We start from the raw sequence: 20,915 nt of genomic DNA on the forward strand, positions 1-20,915 counted from the left end.
TGTCTTTTATGCCGTAGCGAGTCTGCTTTTGATGTCCTCCTTGCTCCGTCCGTCATTGGTTATTTTACTGCCTAGGTAGCAGAATTCCTTAACTTCATTGACTTCGTGACCATCAATCCTGATGTTAAGTTTCTCGCTGTTCTCATTTCTACTACTTCTCATTACCTTCGTCTTTCTCCGATTTACTCTCAAACCACCGTATAATAAAATTACTTCACTTGAATGGGAAATTTAGTCAGTCTGAAATACAGGATACAATAATATTTGCTTGACCTTTTTCAAAATTTAACAGCGTAAGGTAAAGGAATTACAGTATTGACTTTAAGTTGAGAACCACCTGCAACAATGTGGTGTTGTGCATGGCACCAACATAACCATGAATGGATGTGGAATTGAAGAGATCCCGCGTAGACTAAGTGATTACGTGGAGAGCTATCTCGTACCGTAGTCTACGAGCCTAATGCGCTCGTACACGGAAGGGATTATTAAAAATGGTTCAAATGGTTCTGAGCACTATGGGACATTACATCTCAGGTCATCAGTCCCCTAGAACTTAGAACTACTTAAACCTAACTAACCTAAGGACATCACACACACCCATGCCCGAGGCAGGATTTGAACTTGCGACCGTAGCGGTTGCACGGTTCCAGACTGAAGCGCACTAGAGGACAAGTGGACTGATAGTAGAACGTGAGTTTAGTAACAGGTGGAAACATTTGTCTACACTTTTCCAGTAAATTATAGAATGCCTGCACGCTGATGCAATGCGCATTAAAATTATAGGTGTGAAGTAATTTTTCGCTGATAACATTTTGCAATCCCCAAAATTTTACATCCCTGCTCCGTTGCACTTGTTGCCCATCCTTATCTATGGCTCTGATCTTACTTAATCTATCTTTGTCGCCGAGAAACGTTGTCTGTATAACAGAATTTTAAATTGTCTTCTTTGTTTTCCGGCCTTTTTTCTGAATCGCAGTTATACTAGCTATGTAGGTGAAATACCATCTTTTGTGAATGTAATAAAGTGTTAATTAGACTTTATTATAGTCACAAAAGACGGTATGTAACCTACACTGATGGAAAAAAAATCGCGACAACCAGAAGGAACTGTGCGACATAAACGAAAGATGGAGGCATATTTCTACATCTGAAAGATTTTGTCTACCCAAATTTAGCGTGAGTCGTATATGAGAGGCGCCAGTGGCTGCACTACGAGGATGCAAATCACGTTTCTTTTAAGTACACGCTGAACAGTCGTGAGCGTTATTTATCTTTCAGATTAGACGTAGTGGGTTGATATTAGTCAACAATGCCTTTAAGGCATTAATGACTCCAATACCAACACATCACTGAGCCTGAACGAGGACGTGTAATGGGGCTACGGGAAGATGGATGTTCCTTCTGCGCTACTGCAGAAAGAATGACTGCTGGCAGCAATGCTCACGAGGATGTAGGGTCGAAAGAAGAAGAGGCTCCGGATGACCACGAGGAACTACCCTCAGGGAAGACAATTGCTTTGGACGTAGGGCTCTGGCGCAGAAATCTGAGGAGCAGGTGGCACCACAGTGACACAACGAACGGCTACAGATCTGTTACTTCAAGGACAGCTCCGAGCCAGACGCCCTGTAGCGACATTCCACTAACCCCATACCACCGCCATTTGCGACTTCAGTGGTGTCAAGCGAAGGATCCTTCGAGAGCAGGGAGGAGGTCTGTTGAATTTTCTGCTGCCTCAGTGCCCGTGACGGCCGTGTGGGCGTTAGAAGGAGGGTAGATGAGGGCCTGCAACCTACCTGTCTGCGCGCGAGACACACTGGACGTACGCCTGAAGTTATGGTCCGAAGTGCAATTTCGTATGAGCAGGAGCATGTGGTGGTTAATGGTTATTCCACGCACTCTCACTGCAACATTCTGTGTCAATCTGATGATACGACCTGTTGTGTTGCCATTCACGAACAGCTTCCAGGGAGTGTTTTCCAACAGGATATCGCTCGTCCACGTACCACTGCTGTAACCCACGATGCTTTACAGAGTGTCGACATGTTAACCTGTAGTCTTGCAATGTTAATCACGTAAATACATTATATAGACCGATTTATTCCCGAAATTTCATTGCTCTAATTTAATTGTTTTTAGTCAATCTCTACAAAGCGGAGATTTCAAACGAAGTTCATACACAGATACCTGCATTAACCGTTTTCGCAATGAAGAAAATCTATTTCAATTACTTTCAGATCTCTTGATCACACTTTTTATTGTTTCCAAAATCGTCTTTCGCGTTTCGATACTCCCTCATGTCAATCATAAAACTATTCAATAGATACAGTGAATGTCATCAACATTATCAATCAAGAGACAAGTGCAAAACTCTTGATTCAGAATGTTGACGAGAGACAATGTATCTACTGAAGAATTTTATGTGACTGATATAGCACTGCCTTTGAAAATGATGGAATGTCGAAACGCGTAAGGTGAATCTGGAAATAACAAAAAGTGTGCTCAGGAAATATCAAAGTTATGAAAGTGAGTCCAAATGGCCGCTTCGTCTCATAGCATTTTTATGCAAAATGCAGTATTTATTTTACTACAAGGTATACATACAACTTTGCTTTCACCATTTTTTCCCCAACATATGAGGCTTTAATGAAACAAATTGGTTACACATGTATCATTCAAAGTATTTTCCATCGCTGGCCACTACTTTCTACCATCTTTCGGGCAATGTGCGAATCCCGCGTCGAAAAAATTTATCATCTTTTGTAGTGATCCACGAATCGATCCAATTTGTGACTTGTTCATGAGATCGGAAGTGTTGGACAGTCAGGCCATGCGTCACTGACATAAATAGGCGATAGTGAGAGGGAGAAATGTGTGAAGGATACGGTAGGTGGGGCAGGAATTACCGTTTTAAGGTTTCCAAGTACGTTTTGACCTCTTTTGCAACGTGGGGTCGAGCGTTGTGCTGCAAAATCACTTTATCGTGCATCTCACTGTATTGCGGCTGTTTGTCTTTTAATTATCTGCTCAAACGCATTAAATGCGTTAGATAACGAGCACCTGTGATTGTTTCACTTGGTTTCAACACCTCACAGTACACGACGCCGAGCTGGTCCCACCAAATACAGAGCATGATCTTGGAGCCGTGAATATTCGGTTTGGCCGTCGACGTGGAAGCATGGCCGAGATATCCTTACGATTTTTTTCTTTTAGGGTTATGGTAATGAAACCATTTTTGTCCCACCGTTACAATGCGATGCAGAAATCCCTTCCGTTTTTGCCTCTGAAGCAAATGGTCATAGACACACAACCGCTATTCAACGTCTCTTGGATACAGTTTACAAGGGACCCAAGTTCCTTGTTTCTGAGTGATCTCCATAGCCTTGAGGCGTTTTCAAATGGCTTGCTGTGTCACTCCCACTAATCGTGCCAATTCTTCTTGAGTTTGACGCGAGTCTTCACTCAGCAATGTCTCCAATTCTGCATCTTCGAAAACATTCTCTCTTTCACCACTATGCCAGTCTACGACGTTAAAATCACCGTTCTTGAAGCGTTGAAACCACTCACGACACGTTCTTTCACTAATAGCGTCCTTACCATACGTATTTCAGAGCATTCAATGAGACTCAGCCGCTGTTTTCTTCATATTGAAACAAAACAGTAACACCTCCCGCAAATGACGAGAATTAGGTTCGTAAACTGACATTTTCAATCAAGAACAACTTTATGATGCAGACACAAATTGACTAATGTTGGAATGAGGTTATGATGACCGAGGTCCAAGCCAACTGCCTGACGCCTGCGATCTGTTTCTTTCGACCACTATTTACCGTTGTCGCCACCTATCGGCAAACGGCGGAAGCAAAGTTGTACACCTTGTATATTTTCTGCAATCTTATTCTCTCCATTAGCGTTTAGGCTGTTTTTACTAGAATCTATACTGTACTCAAGTTTATTATATTTATCCAAGCAGCATGATGTCCTTTCTGCCACCTAAAGGAGGTAAGTCTCCTCGCCACCTGCTTGAAAATATAGTAAAATGTGTTCTGTGTGTCGTACTATTTTAACTGTTCGTGAATCAAAATTTCTGATGCCGAAGTTGGGGGCTAACTCAGGATTTGCCTACACGAGCGTCGGAAACCTTCGTATAAGCCGGATAGTATTCCAGTGACAGTCGTTAATCCGCCGTGCGGATTAGGTCCTTGTCTGGGTCACCATCCTGTCTCGCATGTAAACACGCTACTAGTTACGCTATAAGAGTGAGTACTGCATATACTTTGGCGTTGTTCTCTACGAGCTCTCCTACGCCGGCAAAAATATTTCTCATTTGCGATGTGCTGGAAGTAATAGGCTAACCTTAAACCAATAAACTAAGATACTTTAAATAACCTAACTAGCATGTATAAAACAGCTTCAGACGTGTTAATACATAGAAAGTGAGTTAATGTGGTAATTTGCCACGGCAACCATGTAAGAGACGAAAATTGTAGAGCAGGTTTGAAATTCTATTTAATCAACTAATTATCGAACACTGGATGGATGGACTATGGGTAATTTGTGCTCTGATTTAAGCAAACGCTCCTTTTTCACTCATCTAAATATTTATGACGTTATGTCTCCTGAACAGCGGCTTGTAATGAAACTGCGTGCTTATGGAATATCGTCTCAGTTATGTGACTCGATTTTTGATTTCCTGTCAGAGAGGTCACAGTTCGTAGTAATTGACGGAAAGTCATAGAGTAAAACAGAAGTGATTTCTGCCGTTCCCCAAGGTAGTGTTATAGGCCCTTTGCGGTTCCTTATCTATACAAACGATTTGAGAGACAATCTGAGCAGCCGTCTTAGGTTGTTTGCAGATGACACTGTCGTTTATCGACTAATAAAGTCATCAGAAGATCAAAAGAAATTGCAAAACTACTTAGAAAAGGTATCTGAATGGTGTGAAAATTGGGAGTTGACCCTAAATAACGAAAAGTGTGAGGTCATCCACAAGAGTGCTAAAAGGAATTCGTTAAACTTCGGTTACACGATAAATCAGTCTAATCTAAAAGCAGTAAATTCAACTAAATACCTAGACATTGCAATTACGAACAACTTGAATTCGAAGGAACACACAGAAGATGTTGTGGAGAAAGGCTAACCAAAGACTAGGTTTTATAGGCAGGACACTTAGAAAATGTAACAGATCTACTAAGGTGGTTACCTACACTTCGAGCAGGCCGGTGCGGCCGTGCGGATCTAGGCGCTTCAGTCTGGAACTGCGTGACCGCTACGGTCGCAGGTTCGAATCCTGCCTCGGGCATGGATGTGTGTGGTGTCCTTAGGTTAGTTAGGTTTAAGTAGTTCTAAGTTCTACGGGACTGATGACCTCAGATGTTAAGTCCCATAGTGCTCAGAACCATTTTTGAACACTTCGATTGTCCGTTCTCTTTTAGAATACTGCTGCGAAGTGTGGCATCTTTGCCAGATTGGACTCACGGAGTACATCGAAAAAGTTCAAAAACGGCAGCACGTTTTGTATTATCGCGAAATATGGGAGAGAGTAGCACAGAAATGATACAGGATTTTGGCTGGACATCATTAAAAGAAAGGCGTTTCTCGTTGCGACGGAATCTTCTGACGAAATTCCAATCACCAACTTTCGCCTTCGAATGCGAAAATATTTTGTTGACAACGACCTACATAGGGAGATACGATCACCACGACAAAATAAGGGAAATTAGAGCTCGTACGGAATGATATAGATGTTCCTTCTTTCCGCTCGCTATACGAGATTGGGATAATACATAATTGTGAAGGTGGTTTGATGAACCCTCTGCCAGGCACTTAAAGGTGATTTGCAGAGTATCCATGAAGATGTAGATGTAGATGAACTACACTGAGTTGACAAGAGTCATAGGATACCTCCTAATATCGTGTTGGACCTCCTTTTGCCCAGAGTAGTGCAGCAACTCTACGTCACAGGCATTCAATAAGTTGGTGGGAGTCTCCTGCAGAAATACTGAGTCATATTGTTAACAACTCAGACCATAACAGCGGAAGCGTTGTCCGTCCAGGGTTTTGTATACGAAGTGGCTGGCTCTGAGCACTATGGGACTCAACTGCTGAGGTCATTAGTCCCCTAGAACGTGGAACTAGTTAAACCTAACTAACCTAAGGACATCACAAACATCCATGCCCGAGGCAGGATTCGAACCTGCGACCGTAGCGGTCTTGCGGTTCCAGACTGCAACACAAGGCCACTTCGGCCGGCTTTGGATACGAAGTGATCTCTCGATGAAGTCCCATAAATGTCCGATGGGATTCATTTAGTGTCGGGGACTTGCAAAATTATTCGCTCAAACTGTCCAAAATGTTGTCCAAACCAAACGCGAACGATTGTGACCCGGTGACGCGGCGAACTGACATGCATAAAAATTCCATGAAGTCTATGAAAGTTTGGAAATGGCCTCCGAATAGCGGAACATATCCATTTCCAGTTAATAATCTCTTTAGTTGGATTGAAGGTCCCAGATCCTTCGATGTAAACATATCCTACACGATTATGCAGCCACCACCAGCCTGCACAGTGCCTTGTTGACAACTTGGGTCCATAGCTTCGTGGGGTCTGCGCCACACTCGAACCCTACCATCAGCTCTTATCAACTGAAAGCTGGACTCATCTGACCAGGCCATGGTTCTCCAGTCGTCCAGGGCCTAACCAATACGGTCACGAGCCCAAGAAAGGCGCAGCAGGGGATGTAGTGCTGTTAACAATCGCGTCTGTGTTCTGCTGTCATAGCCCATTAACGCCAAATTTCGCCGCACTGTCCTAACGGGTACGGTGTTCGAACAACCCGTATCGATTTCTGCGGTTAGATTACGCAGTGTTGCTTTTCTGTTGGCGCTGACAACTCTACGACAACGCCACTCGTCTTGGTCGTTATGTGAACGCCGTCGGCCACAGCATTGCCCGTGGTGTGAAGCAAACCTTGAAATTTGGCATTCTCGGAACGCTATGGATCGCCGAATATTTCATTCCCTAAATATTTCCGAAATGAAATGTCATCTGTGTCTAGCTCAAACTACCATTCCGCGTTCAAAATTTGTTACTTCCCGTCGTACGGCTATAATCACGTCGGACACCTTTCCACATGAAACACCGTAGTACAAACGACAGCTCAGTCAAATTACTGCCCTTTTGTTCTTTATGTACGTGATAGTACCCCCATCTGCATACGAGCATATCGCTATTCCATGGTTTTCGTCATCTCTTGTGTATGAGTCGTGTAATGATATAATTTTGCAGGTACATTCAGTGGTATATGAGAATACCGTCCGCAAAATGTGTTCCGAATAGAATAGGCACTGAAGAAGTAACAAAACATTCGGCAGTTCAACAGCATGTACAGGGAAAATGAAGTAAAGGAAATAACTTTTTTTCTTCCATCATTTTTGGGAATGCCTGCGAGAAAAAATATCGTAACAATTAGAATCTATGTATAAAATGGGTAGCAAGTCACTAAGTTCAAAAATGGTTCAAATGGCTCTGAGCAATATGGGACTTAACTTCTGAGGTCATCAGTCCCCTAGAACTTAGATCTGCTTAAACCTAACTAACCTAAGGGCAGCACACACATCCATGTCCGAGGCAGGATTCGAACCTGCGACCGTAGCGGTCGCGTGGTTCCAGACTGAAGCGCCGAGAACCGCTCGGCCACTCCGACCGGCAGTCCCTAAGTGTTTTTAACCTCAAATACTACTTGTGTGTGATGTGAGTGCTTGGGTCTAGTGAGTTATGGTGACTCAAGACACAGAGTTTCCAACTGTAGTGCTTGCCAAAACATTTTTATTCTCGGCACAGTGTGCATCACGGAATTGTGAATTTCCTGACAACGAGGGGCATACTACAACTGAAATGTTCCCGTTACACACCGCACTTATCTGAAAACTGACTAATAACATCACGTCCATTAAAACTCTGCAGACCACCAGCGCATTCAATTGAACCACCACCAAAAATAGCCACTGTTGCCCAACCAGAACCATGTGAAGCGGCATCATTCCTCAAAAAATGTAAAGTTCAATACTGCATCTACAGAAAACTGCAGGACTATCCAAAACATTCTGTGACCCATTAGGCATAACAGTAAATATTTTGTTGTCCTTGTGCGGTGTCCCTTGTTTTGATAGGAAGCCAGCAGAGATTTCGCAGCATCCGGTTTCCCGTGCGGCTAAGAGCGAACTCGGCTAATATAAACGCCGATCAGTTGGGGTTGCGCTGTTAGTGTGGATCGGACTGCTGCACAGACAGCTGCACTGAATGACTCAGTAGATGCGTCGTTATAGGAGCAGCAAGCGCTCACACGCTACTGATTACAAAGGAGTGGACAATATGAAAGTAACTGTTAAGCCTTATCGGCCGCAGAATGTTTTGGATAGTCCTGTAGTTTTTCTATGGGAAGTATTGAACTTTACGTTTACAAAGCATGATAAGGCTGAGGTTGTATTTGTGTGCCTATTGTTCGTTGTGGTTCAGCTGAAAGCATCGTTGGTCTGCAGAGTTCTAATGGACGTGATGTCATTACCGACTCTACTTCAGTAACCAACGACAAGATATTGTTCGACTGTCGGGGCGTCGAATGTGAACGTCAGGGAAGCTAGAAAATCTGAAAATGGAATTACTCCTTACACCAAGCGTGGCGTCGTTTGACATTTACCGGCGTGATGTGTGGCTTATGAGCAGCCGCTCGTACATGAATTCCAAGTTTTGTCACCTCCGCCTAACTGTCATAGAACTTGCAATGGATCCTGATGCAGTTTGGGATTCCCGTGTGATGGTCTGGATAGATGTCTGCCTATTACACATTACGACCCTGTTCAACTGACGGCGGTCTCTGTCAGTCAACAGACGAGGTCGACCTGTACGCTTTTGTGATGCACGTGTCCCTTCACGTTTCCACTTGACTATCACATCGGAAACAGTGAGCTAGGGATGTTTAGGAGTGTGTAAATCTCGCGTACAGTCCTGTAGTGACACCCAATCACCTGACCACGTTCGAAGTCTGAGAGTTCCGCGGAGCGCCCCATTCTGCTCTCTCACGATGTCTAATGACTACTGAGGTCGTTGATATGGAGCACCTGGCAGCAGGTGGCAGCACAATGCACATAATATAAAAAAACGTACGTTTTTGGGGGCGTCCGGATGCTTTTGATCACATGGTGTATGTTAATATGGGAAGCTGTAGAGGAAAAGAACTATAGGGGAAAACACAGACAGAAATACAGCCAACAAAATACTTCCACATGGATCAATAGTGAGACTCGTTACACGTGTAAGATAACTGTTTAGTGGGGATTGAAGGTTTCTTACTGATACAAGCGAACTTTGCTTCTCCAAAGCACGTGCAGTAGCTGTCATTGCCGGCAGTCGTATTGTGGTATCGTTTGCCCAACTTTCCTTAACTTAAATAAAGTATACGTTGGATTTCTTCTGCTGGACTCCTTAAAACCCGTAAGCTTCATTACGCTTAATCTAGGCATTGTGGGGGTCAGTGAGGTGAAATGCAAAGAAGATGAATATAGTGTAATATGAACAGCAACAGAAATTGGTATGAGGGGAATAGTGTTCGTCACGAATAGGAACGTAAGGCGGAGAATGTGTTACTGTGAACAGTACAGTGACAGGGTTATTCTCGTCAGAATCGACAGAAAACCAACACCAAGAACAATATTTGAGGTCTACATGCCGAGGTCGCAAGCTGAAAATGAAGAGATAGAGTCTTTCAGGATATTGAATAAAGGGCAGTTCAATACGTATAGGGAGAGGAAAAGGAACAGTCGTGGGAGAATGGAATGCGGTTGTAGGGGAAGGAGCAGAAGAAAGCGTTGCGCGAGAATATGGCCTTCGTAGCAGGAATAAGAGAGAAGAAAGCCATTTTGATTTCTACACTAAATGTCAGTTAGTAATAGCGGATGTTCCGTTCACGAATTACAACAGAAGGAGGTATACTCGGAAAAGGCCGGGAAATGTGGAGAGATTTCACTTAGATTACGTCATGGTCATGCAATGATTCCGAAATCAGATACTGGATTGTAAGGCGTACCCAGCAGCACATGCAGATTCGGATCACAATTTACTACTTATGGAAAGCAGACTGAAGTTTAGAAGACTAGACAGGAAGAATCAATGTGAAAAGAAGTGGAACACAGAAGTACTAAGGAATGAAAACATATGCTTTAAATTCCCTAAGGCTATAGATTGTATTGTACTGTATTGTATGTTAACCGGGGGGCCTAGAAACGACGGAGAGGCTCCGTCCCCGCCGCAGCCGCAGTGGTCCGCAACGCCACGACGACTACCGCAGTCCACTTCACCCCTCCGCCGACCCACACCGAATCACTCTTTCAGGGTTATTGTGCGGTTCGACATCCGGTGAACCCCCCCCCCCCCCCATGGAACGTCTCACACCAAGCATGTAACCCCTATGTTTCTGTGGTAGAGTAATGGTGGTGTACGCGTACGTGGAGAACTTATTTGCCCAGCAATCGCCGACATAGTGTAACTGAGGCGGAATTAGGGGAACCAGCCCGCATTCGCCAAGGCAGATGGAAAACCACCTAAAAATCATCCACAGACAGGCCGGCACGCTGTACCTTGACCCAAGTCCTCCGGGCGGATTTGTGCCTGGGACCAGGCGCTCCTGCCCAATCCGGAAAGTCGTGCGTTAGAAGACGCGGCTAACCGGGCGGGCAAGGCTGTACTGTAGATACTGCGATATCTAATAACTCAGTGGGCAGTTCAGTTATAGAGCAATGTAAATCCCTAAAAAAGCACATTCACAGAAGTTGGAAAGAAAAACAGTGGTACGAAGAGCGTAACAGCCAAGAAATCATGGGTATCAGAAGTACTTCAGTTGATCAATGAAAGCAGGAAGTACACAAATGTTAAAGGAAATTGTGCTTGCGAAGAAACCATGGGTAACAGAAAAAGTATTTCAGTTGATCAATGAATGAAGGAATTGCAAAAATGTTCAGGGAAAATCTGGAATACAGAGAAACAAGTCACTCAGGAATGAAATAAATAGGAAGTGCAGCTAAGCTAAGGCGGAACGGTGCATGAAAAATGTGAGAAAATTTGAAAGAAATGTTTCTCAGAAGGACTGAATAAGCATACAGAAAAGTCAAATCAACCTCAGTGAAATTAAAAGCAAGGGTCATAACTTGAAGAGTACAATGGAAGTTCCACTGTTAAATACAGCAGACAGACGTGGTAGATGGAAAGAGAAGATTGAAGGCCTCTATAAGAGGGAAGTCTTGTCTGATAACGTGATAGAAGAAGAACCAGCAGTCGGTATAGAAGAGATAGGGGATCCATTGTTAGAGCGTCTCTATGGACCTCGTTGTCAAAGGGTCGTTAAACACTATTCTTCTCCTCCTTCGGTATTACAATCAGATTATAAAAGAGCTTTGGAAGACCTAAGATCGAATAAGGAAGAAGGGATGGATAACGTTCCATGAGAATTTCTAAAATCATTGGGCCATGTGGCACCAAACGGCTATTCACGTTAACCTGTAGAATGTATGACTCTGATGATATACCGTATGAGTTTCCGAAAAAAACATAATACACACAATTCCAAAGACTGCAAGAACCGACAAGTGCGAGAACTACCGTACAATCAGTTTGACAACTCACGTATCCAAGTTGCTGACAAGAGTAATATAGAGAAGAATGGAAAAGAAAATTGAGTATGTGTTAGACGACGATCAGTTTGGCTTTAGGAAAGCTAAAGGCAACAGAAAGACACTACTGACTTTGCGGTTGACAATGGAAGTAGGACTAAAGGAAAGACGAGACAGGTTCATAGGATCTGTCGACCCCGGAACGAGCGTTCGACAATGTCAAATGCTGCGAGATGTTTGAAATCCTGTGGAAAATAGGTGTAAGCCGTACGAATAGAGGGGTGATGCAGACTTAGTAGTGGAACACAAAGTACGAAGTGGTCAGATTAAATATGTATTGGGATGTAGTCTTTAGCCCCTACTGTTCTATATATACATCGAAGAAGCAAAGAAAGGTTCAAGAGAGGAAATAAAATTCATGGTGAACTGATATCGGTGATAAGATTCAATAATGATATCGATATCTTCGGTGGAAGAGAAGAAGAATTACAGGATACACTGAGTGGAATAAACATTCTAATGAGTACAGAATGTGGACTGAGAGCAAACCAAAAAAAGACGAAAGCAATGAGAAGTAGCAGATATGATCACAGAGCGAAACTTAACATTGGAATCGATGCTCGCGAAGTAGATGCAATTAAGGAATTCTGCTAACCTAGATAGCAAAACATCCCATGACTGACGGAGCAAGGAGGACATAATTAGCAGACTAGCACTGGCAAAATGGGCATTTCTGGCCAAGAAAGGTCTACTAGTATCAAACACAGGCCTTAATTTGAGAAAAAAAGTCCGAGAATGTATCATTGGAGTACAGCTCTGTATGGTAGTGAAACACGGACCGTGGGAAAACTAGAAAAGATGAGAATCTAAGCATTCGAGATGTAGTCCTACAGCCGGCCGGGGTGGCCGAGCGGTTCTAGGCGCTCCAGTCTGGAACCGCGCGACCGCTACGGTCGCAGGTTCGAATCCTGCCTCGGGCATGGATGTGTGTGATGTCCTTAGGTTAGTTAGGTTTAAGTAGCTCTAAGTTCTACGGAACTGATGACCTCAGAAGTCAAGTCTCATAGTGCTCAGAGCCATTTGAACCATCGCGAATTGATTTGATTTCATACTTATAAACAAGAGGTACAAAAATTTTATTCATGGTGTGAAAACATATCCAGGAGCTGATATATTTTCTGATCATAACCTTTTAGTAGCAAAGTTCCATGTGAAACTGAAAGCCATACAAAAGAAACAAAAGAAGGACTATATAAATACAACTATTCTAAGAGACCCCTTGACTAAACAAAAGACTTCTGAAGAGATTAATAAGGAATTAGTTAGGATAAAGAATAATCAAACAGAAGACATTGATGGCAAATGGGAACTTATAAAAGACACATTAAATAATGCATGTAAAAACACAATGGCGACCAAACACGACAACTTGAAAAAGAAGTGGATGACAGAGAAGATATTACAATTGATGGAACAAAGAAGAATACTTAAAAATAGAGATGAAAGCGAGTATAAAAGATTACATGCAGAAATACGAAAAGAAACACGGCGAGCAAAAGAAGAATGGTACAAGGAACAATGCTCTGAAATTGAGAGTTATGAAACAAGACATAATAGTTTCAACTTACACAAAAAAGTTAAATAATTTGGCTGGACTTAATAAAAAGAAAAGTACAAGTTTATTGTTAGATAAAAATGGCAAAATAATTCCTGATGTTAAAGGTAAACTGGACAGGTGGACAGAATATGTCAAAGAACTATTTGAAGATACAAGAAAAGATCAAAAATTTTATGATAACATGATCGGAGAACGAGGACCAAGCATATCGAAAGAAGAAATATTACATGTTATCAACAAATCAAAGACAGGAAAAGCCCCTGGACCGGATAAGATACCAAATGACATCCTGAAACTCATAGGAATAGACCATATAGATATATTTGTACAATTGTTTAATGATATTTATAATTCGGGAATTATTCCTAGGGATTGGTTGACATCTACCTTTGTTACATTACCCAAAAAGGCTAATGCCAAAACTTGTAATGATCACCGTACAATAAGCTTAATGAGTCACACCTTAAAGATATTTCTAAAAGTTATACACCAACGAATATACAAAAAAGTAGAAGAAGGTATAAGTTAAACACAATTCGGTTTTAGAAGTTCCCTCGGTACAAGAGAAGCATTGTTTGCTTTTAACATATTAGCGCAACGATGTATGGAGGTTAACCAGCCACTATATGTGTGCTTCCTGGATTATAATAAAGCATTTGACAAAGTTCGTCATGATCATCTCATAGAATTGTTAGAAAAGAAAACACTTGATAAGAAAGACATCCGCATTATATATAACCTCTACTACAATCAAACCGCAACCGTGAAGGTAGAAAATGAGTTATCGAATGATATAGAAATAAAGAGGGGTGTGAGACAAGGTTGCGTTCTCTCACCCTTATTGTTTAATATGTATTCAGAAGACATAATCCAGGCAGCTCTATCAGATGAAATAGCTGGCATTAAAGTGAATGGGCTAAACATTAACAATGTTAGGTTTGCTGATGACACTGCACTACTAGCTGGAAACCTCAAAGATCTACAATTACTTCTTGACAAAGTCGCAGAAAAAAGTGAAGAATTTGGCTTGACTCTTAACGTAAGCAAGACTAAGTTCATGGTGATATCTAAAACACACCAACAAGAAAATCTTACAATCAATAGGGAAAGAGTCGATCAAGTACGTAAATTTAAATATCTCGGAACAATTGTAAATGAGGAGATTGAAAGCTCAGAAGAAATTAAATCGAGAATAGGACAGGCCAGAAGTATCTTTAATAAGATGAAAAATGCATTCTGTTCGAGAGACATTTGTTTAAACACAAAAATGAGGTTGCTAAGATGCTATGTATTCTCAAAATTATTATACGGAATGGAAGCGTGGACATTGAAAAAGAAGGACATGAACAGTTTAGAAGCTTTTGAAATGTGGGCATATAGAAGAATACTTAGAATTAGTTGGGTGTCGAGGATTACTAATCAAGATGTCCTAAGAAGAATGGGAAAGGAAAAAGAATTAATTAAAATTATTAAAGTAAGGAAGCTACAATATTTAGGCCATGTTATTAGGGGAGTAAATTACAAAATATTGCAAATAATACTAGAAGGGAAAATTTGTGGGAAGAGAACGAGGGGTAGAAGACGGACATCCTGGATTGACAATTTAAAAAATTGGTACAACTGTTCAACGTCAGAACTCCTTAGATCAGCCAAATCAAGATCAGAAATTGCCATGATGACAGCCAACCTTCTTAGAGGAGACGGCACATGAAGAAGACAGAAGAATGTTGAAAATTAGGAAGATTGATAAGGTTAGGAATGAGGAGGTTCTCATAAGTTTCGGCGAGGAGAGTAATATATGAAAAACACTGACAAGGAGAAGGGACAGGATGGTAGGACCTCTGTTAGACATCACGGAGTAACTTCCATGGTATTACAGGGAACTCTAGAGGATAAAAAGTGTCAGGGAAAACAAAGATTTCAATACATCCAGTAAACAATTGAGGACGTAGGTTGGAAGTGCTACTCTGACATTAAGAGGTGGGCACAGGAGAGAAATTCGTGGTGAGCAGCATCAAACCAAGTAGAAGACTTATGATTAAAAAAAAAAAAAAAAAAGAACAAAAACAAAAACAAAAAACTCCGAATGAGTATATTACGATAGCATTTTCAGTTTTTAATTCTATCAGTAATTAACTTCTAAATGGGCCCACGCAACATAAACCATGAACCATGAACAATGATCCACGAACCGTGAACCACGAACTATGAGCCGGTTTGGTCGTTTAGTGAAATAGATAGGCAACTCATAAAAATCTGAAAACCCATAAATTATGTTCATTTCTGGCGGCACGCCCGTCGTGCTTGTTTGGCACATGATTGTCGTTACCTAGTTCCTCTGCGATCTCTTTAAATGAACTCTGATATCTTGCGACTTCCCATAAAAATTACAAGGACAGATGTCCCCAGGAATTTATTGAAAAGCTCTTGGTTCTGTGCCACGAATGTGGCTTAAAAGTGCTTTTTGCTGTATGATATACTCAATCTACATCCACATACATGGTGAGCCCCGACTCCAGCTAGAAACCTTCAGGGTTTGTGCATTGACACTTTCTGAGTATTTTAGTATCTGTAATTACTATTTACAATGTAACGATGTGATTACGAGTTATTCGATTTGTTACTGCAATCACCCCTGTTTCAGTCGAAATACCTTCACAACAGTGAGGAAGCCTGGAATATCACGAGGTGACAAAAGTCATGGCATACAGATGGCGGTACAGTCACGCACGCAAGGTCAAAAGGACTGTACACTGACGGAGCTGTCATTTGATTGATGTGAAATGTTTACGATGTAATATGACTGCACGACGGTAATTAACTGACTACGAATGCAGAATGCTAATTTGAGCGAGACGCACGGGACTTTCCATTCGGGAAACCGTTAGAGGATTCATTATTCTGAGATCGATAGCGTCAAGAGAGTAGCAAGAATACCAAATTTCAGGCATTACTTCTCACCTCGGAAATGGCAATGGCCGACGGCCTTCACTTAATGGCCCAGAGCAATGGCGTTTTCATAGGGTTCTCATTGCTAACAGACAAGTAACACTGCATAAAATAATGGCAGAATACAATGAGGGGCGTATGACGAACGTATCGGTTAGGGAAACGCAAAATTATGCGTTAATAGGCTATGGCAGCAGGCGCCCAATGCGAGTGCCTTTGATGACAGCACGACATTGCCTGCGGTGCTTCTCCTGGGCTCGTGACCATATTGGTAGGACCCTCAACGACTGTAACACCGTGGTGCCAGGAAGTCTGATTTAAGCCGACAAGAGCTGATAGCAGGGTTCAAGCATGGTGCAGACACCGCGAAGACATGAAGTTGTTCAAAAATGTTCAAATGGCTCTAAGCGCTATGGGACTTACCATCTGACGTCATCATTCCAATACACTTAAAACTACTTAAACCTACGGGCATCACGTACATCCATGCCCGAGGCAGGATTCGAACCTGCGACCGTAGCAGCCGCGTGGTTGCGGACTGAAGCGCCTAGAACCGCTTGGCCACAGCGGCCAGCTCAAGTGCAAGACTGTGGTGGCTCCATAATGGTGTGGGAAGTGTTTACATGGAGTGGACTGAGTCCTCTAGTCCTACATATCTCCGGAATCCAAAATGAGCGGAGACTCAGAGGGCCATAGACACGGGTTCCCAAGTAGCTGCCGTGTTTCTTGACTTCCGCAAGGCGTTCGATACAGTTACCCACAGTCGTTTAATGAACAAAGTAAGAGCACATGGACTATCAGACCAATTGTGGATTGAAGAGTTCCTAGATTACAGAACGCAGCATGTCATTCTTATGGAGAGAAGTCTTCCGAAGTAAGACTGATTTCAGTTGTGCCGCATGGAGAGTCGTAGGACCGTTACTATTCACAACATACATAAATGACCTTGTGGAGGACATCGGAAGTTCACTGAGGCTTGGTGTGGATGATGCTGTGGTATATCGAGAGGTTGTAACAATGGAAAATTGTACTGAAATGCTGGAGAATCTGCAGCGAATTGACGCATTGTGCAGGTAATGGCAATTGAATCTCGATGTAGAAAAGTGTAATGTGCTGCGAATACATAGAAAGAAAGATCCCTTATCATTTAGCTACAATATAGCAGGTCAGCAACTGGAAGCAGTTAATTCCATAAATTATCTGGGAGGACGCATTAGGAGTGATTTAAAATGGAATGATCATATAAAGTTGATCGTCGGTAAAGCAGATGCCAGACTGAGATTCATTGGAAGAATCCAAAGGAAATGCAATCCGAAAACAAAGGAAGTAGGTTACAGTACGCTTGTTCGCCCACTGCTTCAATACTGCTCAGCAGTGTGGGATCCATGCCAGATAGGGTTGAGAGAGGAGATAAGATCCAACGGAGAGCAGCGTGCTTCGTTACAGGATCATTTAGTAATCGCGAAAGCGTTACGGAGATGATAGATAAACTCCAGTGGAAGACTCTGCAGGAGAGACGCTCAGTAGCTCGGTACGGGCTTTTGTTGAACTTTCGAGAACATACCGTCATCGACGAGTCAAGCAGTATATTGCTCCCTCCTACATATATCTCGAGAAGAGACCATGAGGATAAAATCAGAGAGATTAGAGCCCACACAGAGGCATACCGACAATCCTTCTTTCCACGGTAAATACGAGACTGGAATTGAAGGGAGAACCGATAGAGGTACTCAAGGTTCCATCCGCCACACACCGTCAGGTGGCTTGCGGAGTATGGATGTAGATGTAGATGTAGATCATCGACTAGAAATGGTTATGTTCGTCTACTTGGAGAACATTTACAGCGATTCATTTACAGATATAGAGAGATATGTTACTAGGAGACAGATAGAAACCTTCTGCAGGAGAACTAAAGAGCGCTCTGCAGAAAAGGGAAGAATCTTTATGAATATCAAGAGCTCAGATTGAAAACCAGTCCAAAGCAAACAAGGAAAAGTTAAAAATTGGAAGGTGTATATCTGGGGTCTATTCAAGGGAGTTGACCTAAAGACAGTAATACAGAACTGGAATTGAACGTAAATGAAGGTGAGATGGGAGAAATGGTACTGCGCGAACAATTTGATAACGCAGTGGAACTGCTAAATACACTCCTGGAAATGGAAAAAAGAACACATTGACACCGGTGTGTCAGACCCACCATACTTGCTCCGGACACTGCGAGAGGGCTGTACAAGCAATGATCACACGCGACACACCAGGAACCACGGTGTTGGCCGTCGAATGGCGCTAGCTGCGCAGCATTTGTGCACCGCCGCCGTTAGTGTCAGCCAGTTTGCCGTGGCATACGGAGCTCCATCGCAGTCTTTAACACTGGTAGCATGCCGCGACAGCGTGGACGTGAACCGTATGTGCAGTTGACGGACTTTGAGCGAGGGCGTATAGTGGGCATGCGGGAGGCCGGGTGGACGTACCGCCGAATTGCTCAACACGTGGGGCGTGAGGTCTCCACAGTACATCGATGTTGTCGCCAGTGGTCGGCGGAAGGTGCACGTGCCCGTCGACCTGGGACCGGACCGCAGCGACACACGGATGCACGCCAAGACCGTAGGATCCTACGCAGTGCCGTAGGGGACCGCACCGCCACTTCCCAGCAAATTAGGGACACTGTTGCTCCTGGGGTATCGGCGAGGACCATTCGCAACCGTCTCCATGAAGCTGGGTTAAGGTCCCGCACACCGTTAGGCCGTCTTCCGCTCACGCCCCAACATCGTGCAGCCCGCCTCCAGTGGTGTCGCGACAGGCGTGAATGGAGGGACGAATGGAGACGTGTCGTCTTCAGCGATGAGAGTCGCTTCTGCCTTGGTGCCAATGATGGCCGTATGCGTGTTTGGCGCCGTGCAGGTGAGCGCCACAATCAGGACTGCATACGACACAGGGCCAACACCCGGCATCATGGTGTGGGGAGCGATCTCCTACACTGGCCGTACACCACTGGTGATCGTCGAGGGGACACTGAATAGTGCACGGTACATCCAAACCGTCATCGAACCCATCGTTCTACCATTCCTAGACCGGCAAGGGAATTTTCTGCTCCAACAGGACAATGCACGTCCGCATGTATCCCGTGCCACCCAACGTGCTCTAGAAGGTGTAAGTCAACTACCCTGGCCAGCAAGATCTCCGGATCTGTCCCACATTGAGCATGTTTGGGACTGGATGAAGCGTCGTCTCACGCGGTCTGCACGTCCAGCACTAACGCTGGTCCAACTGAGGCGCCAGGTGGAAATGGCATGGCAAGCCGTTCCACAGGACTACATCCAGCATCTCTACGATCGTCTCCATGGGAGAATAGCAGCCTGCATTGCTGCGAAAGGTGGATATACACTGTACTAGTGCCGACATTGTGCATGCTCTGTTGCCTGTGTCTATGTGCCTGTGGTTCTGTCAGTGTGATCATGTGATGTATCTGACCCCAGGAATGTGTCAATAAAGTTTCCCCTTCCTGGGACAATGAATTCACGGTGTTCTTATTTCAATTTCCAGGAGTGTAGAAACAAGGTCCAGGGAGCAGACGATATCCTGTCAGGACTGCTGATAGCTTTAGGAGAGTCCCCTACGACAAAACTCTTCCATCTTGTCTGCAAGATATATGAACTGGCGAAATACCCCCAAACTTGAAAAATCATATAACAATTTCAATCCCAAAGTACACACGTGCTGACAGGTGTGAATATGACAATACTATCAGTTAAATGGTTGCAAAATACACTCCTGGAAATGGAAAAAAGAACACATTGACACCGGTGTGTCAGACCCACCATACTTGCTCCGGACACTGCGAGAGGGCTGTACAAGCAATGATGACACGCACGGCACAGCGGACACACCAGGAACCGCGGTGTTGGCCGTCGAATGGCGCTAGCTGCGCAGCATTTGTGCACCGCCGCCGTCAGTGTCAGCCAGTTTGCCGTGGCATACGGAGCTGCATCGCAGTCTTTAACACTGGTAGCATGCCGCGACAGCGTGGACGTGAACCGTATGTGCAGTTGACGGACTTTGAGCGAGGGCGTATAGTGGGCATGCGGGAGGCCGGGTGGACGTACCGCCGAATTGCTCAACACGTGGGGCGTGAGGTCTCCACAGTACATCGATGTTGTCGCCAGTGGTCGGCGGAAGGTGCACGTGCCCGTCGACCTGGGACCGGACCGCAGCGACGCACGGATGCACGCCAAGACCGTAGGATCCTACGCAGTGCCGTAGGGGACCGCACCGCCACTTCCCAGCAAATTAGGGACACTGTTGCTCCTGGGGTATCGGCGAGGACCATTCGCAACCGTCTCCATGAAGCTGGGCTACGGTCCCGCACACCGTTAGGCCGTCTTCCGCTCACGCCCCAACATCGTACAGCCCGCCTCCAGTGGTGTCGCGACGGGCGTGAATGGAGGGACGAATGGAGACGTGTCGTCTTCAGCGATGATAGTCGCTTCTGCCTTGGTGCCATTGATGGTCGTATGCGTGTTTGGCGCCGTGCAGGTGAGCGCCACAATCAGGACTGCATACGATCGAGGCACACAGGGCCAACACCCGGCATCATGGTGTGGGGAGCGATCTCCTACACTGGCCGTACACCACTGGTGATCGTCGAGGGGACACTGAATAGTGCAAGGTACATCCAAACCGTCATCGA

Source organism: Schistocerca piceifrons, chromosome 2 (assembly GCF_021461385.2).
Source record: "Schistocerca piceifrons isolate TAMUIC-IGC-003096 chromosome 2, iqSchPice1.1, whole genome shotgun sequence".
Taxonomy (NCBI): Eukaryota; Metazoa; Arthropoda; class Insecta; order Orthoptera; family Acrididae; genus Schistocerca; species Schistocerca piceifrons.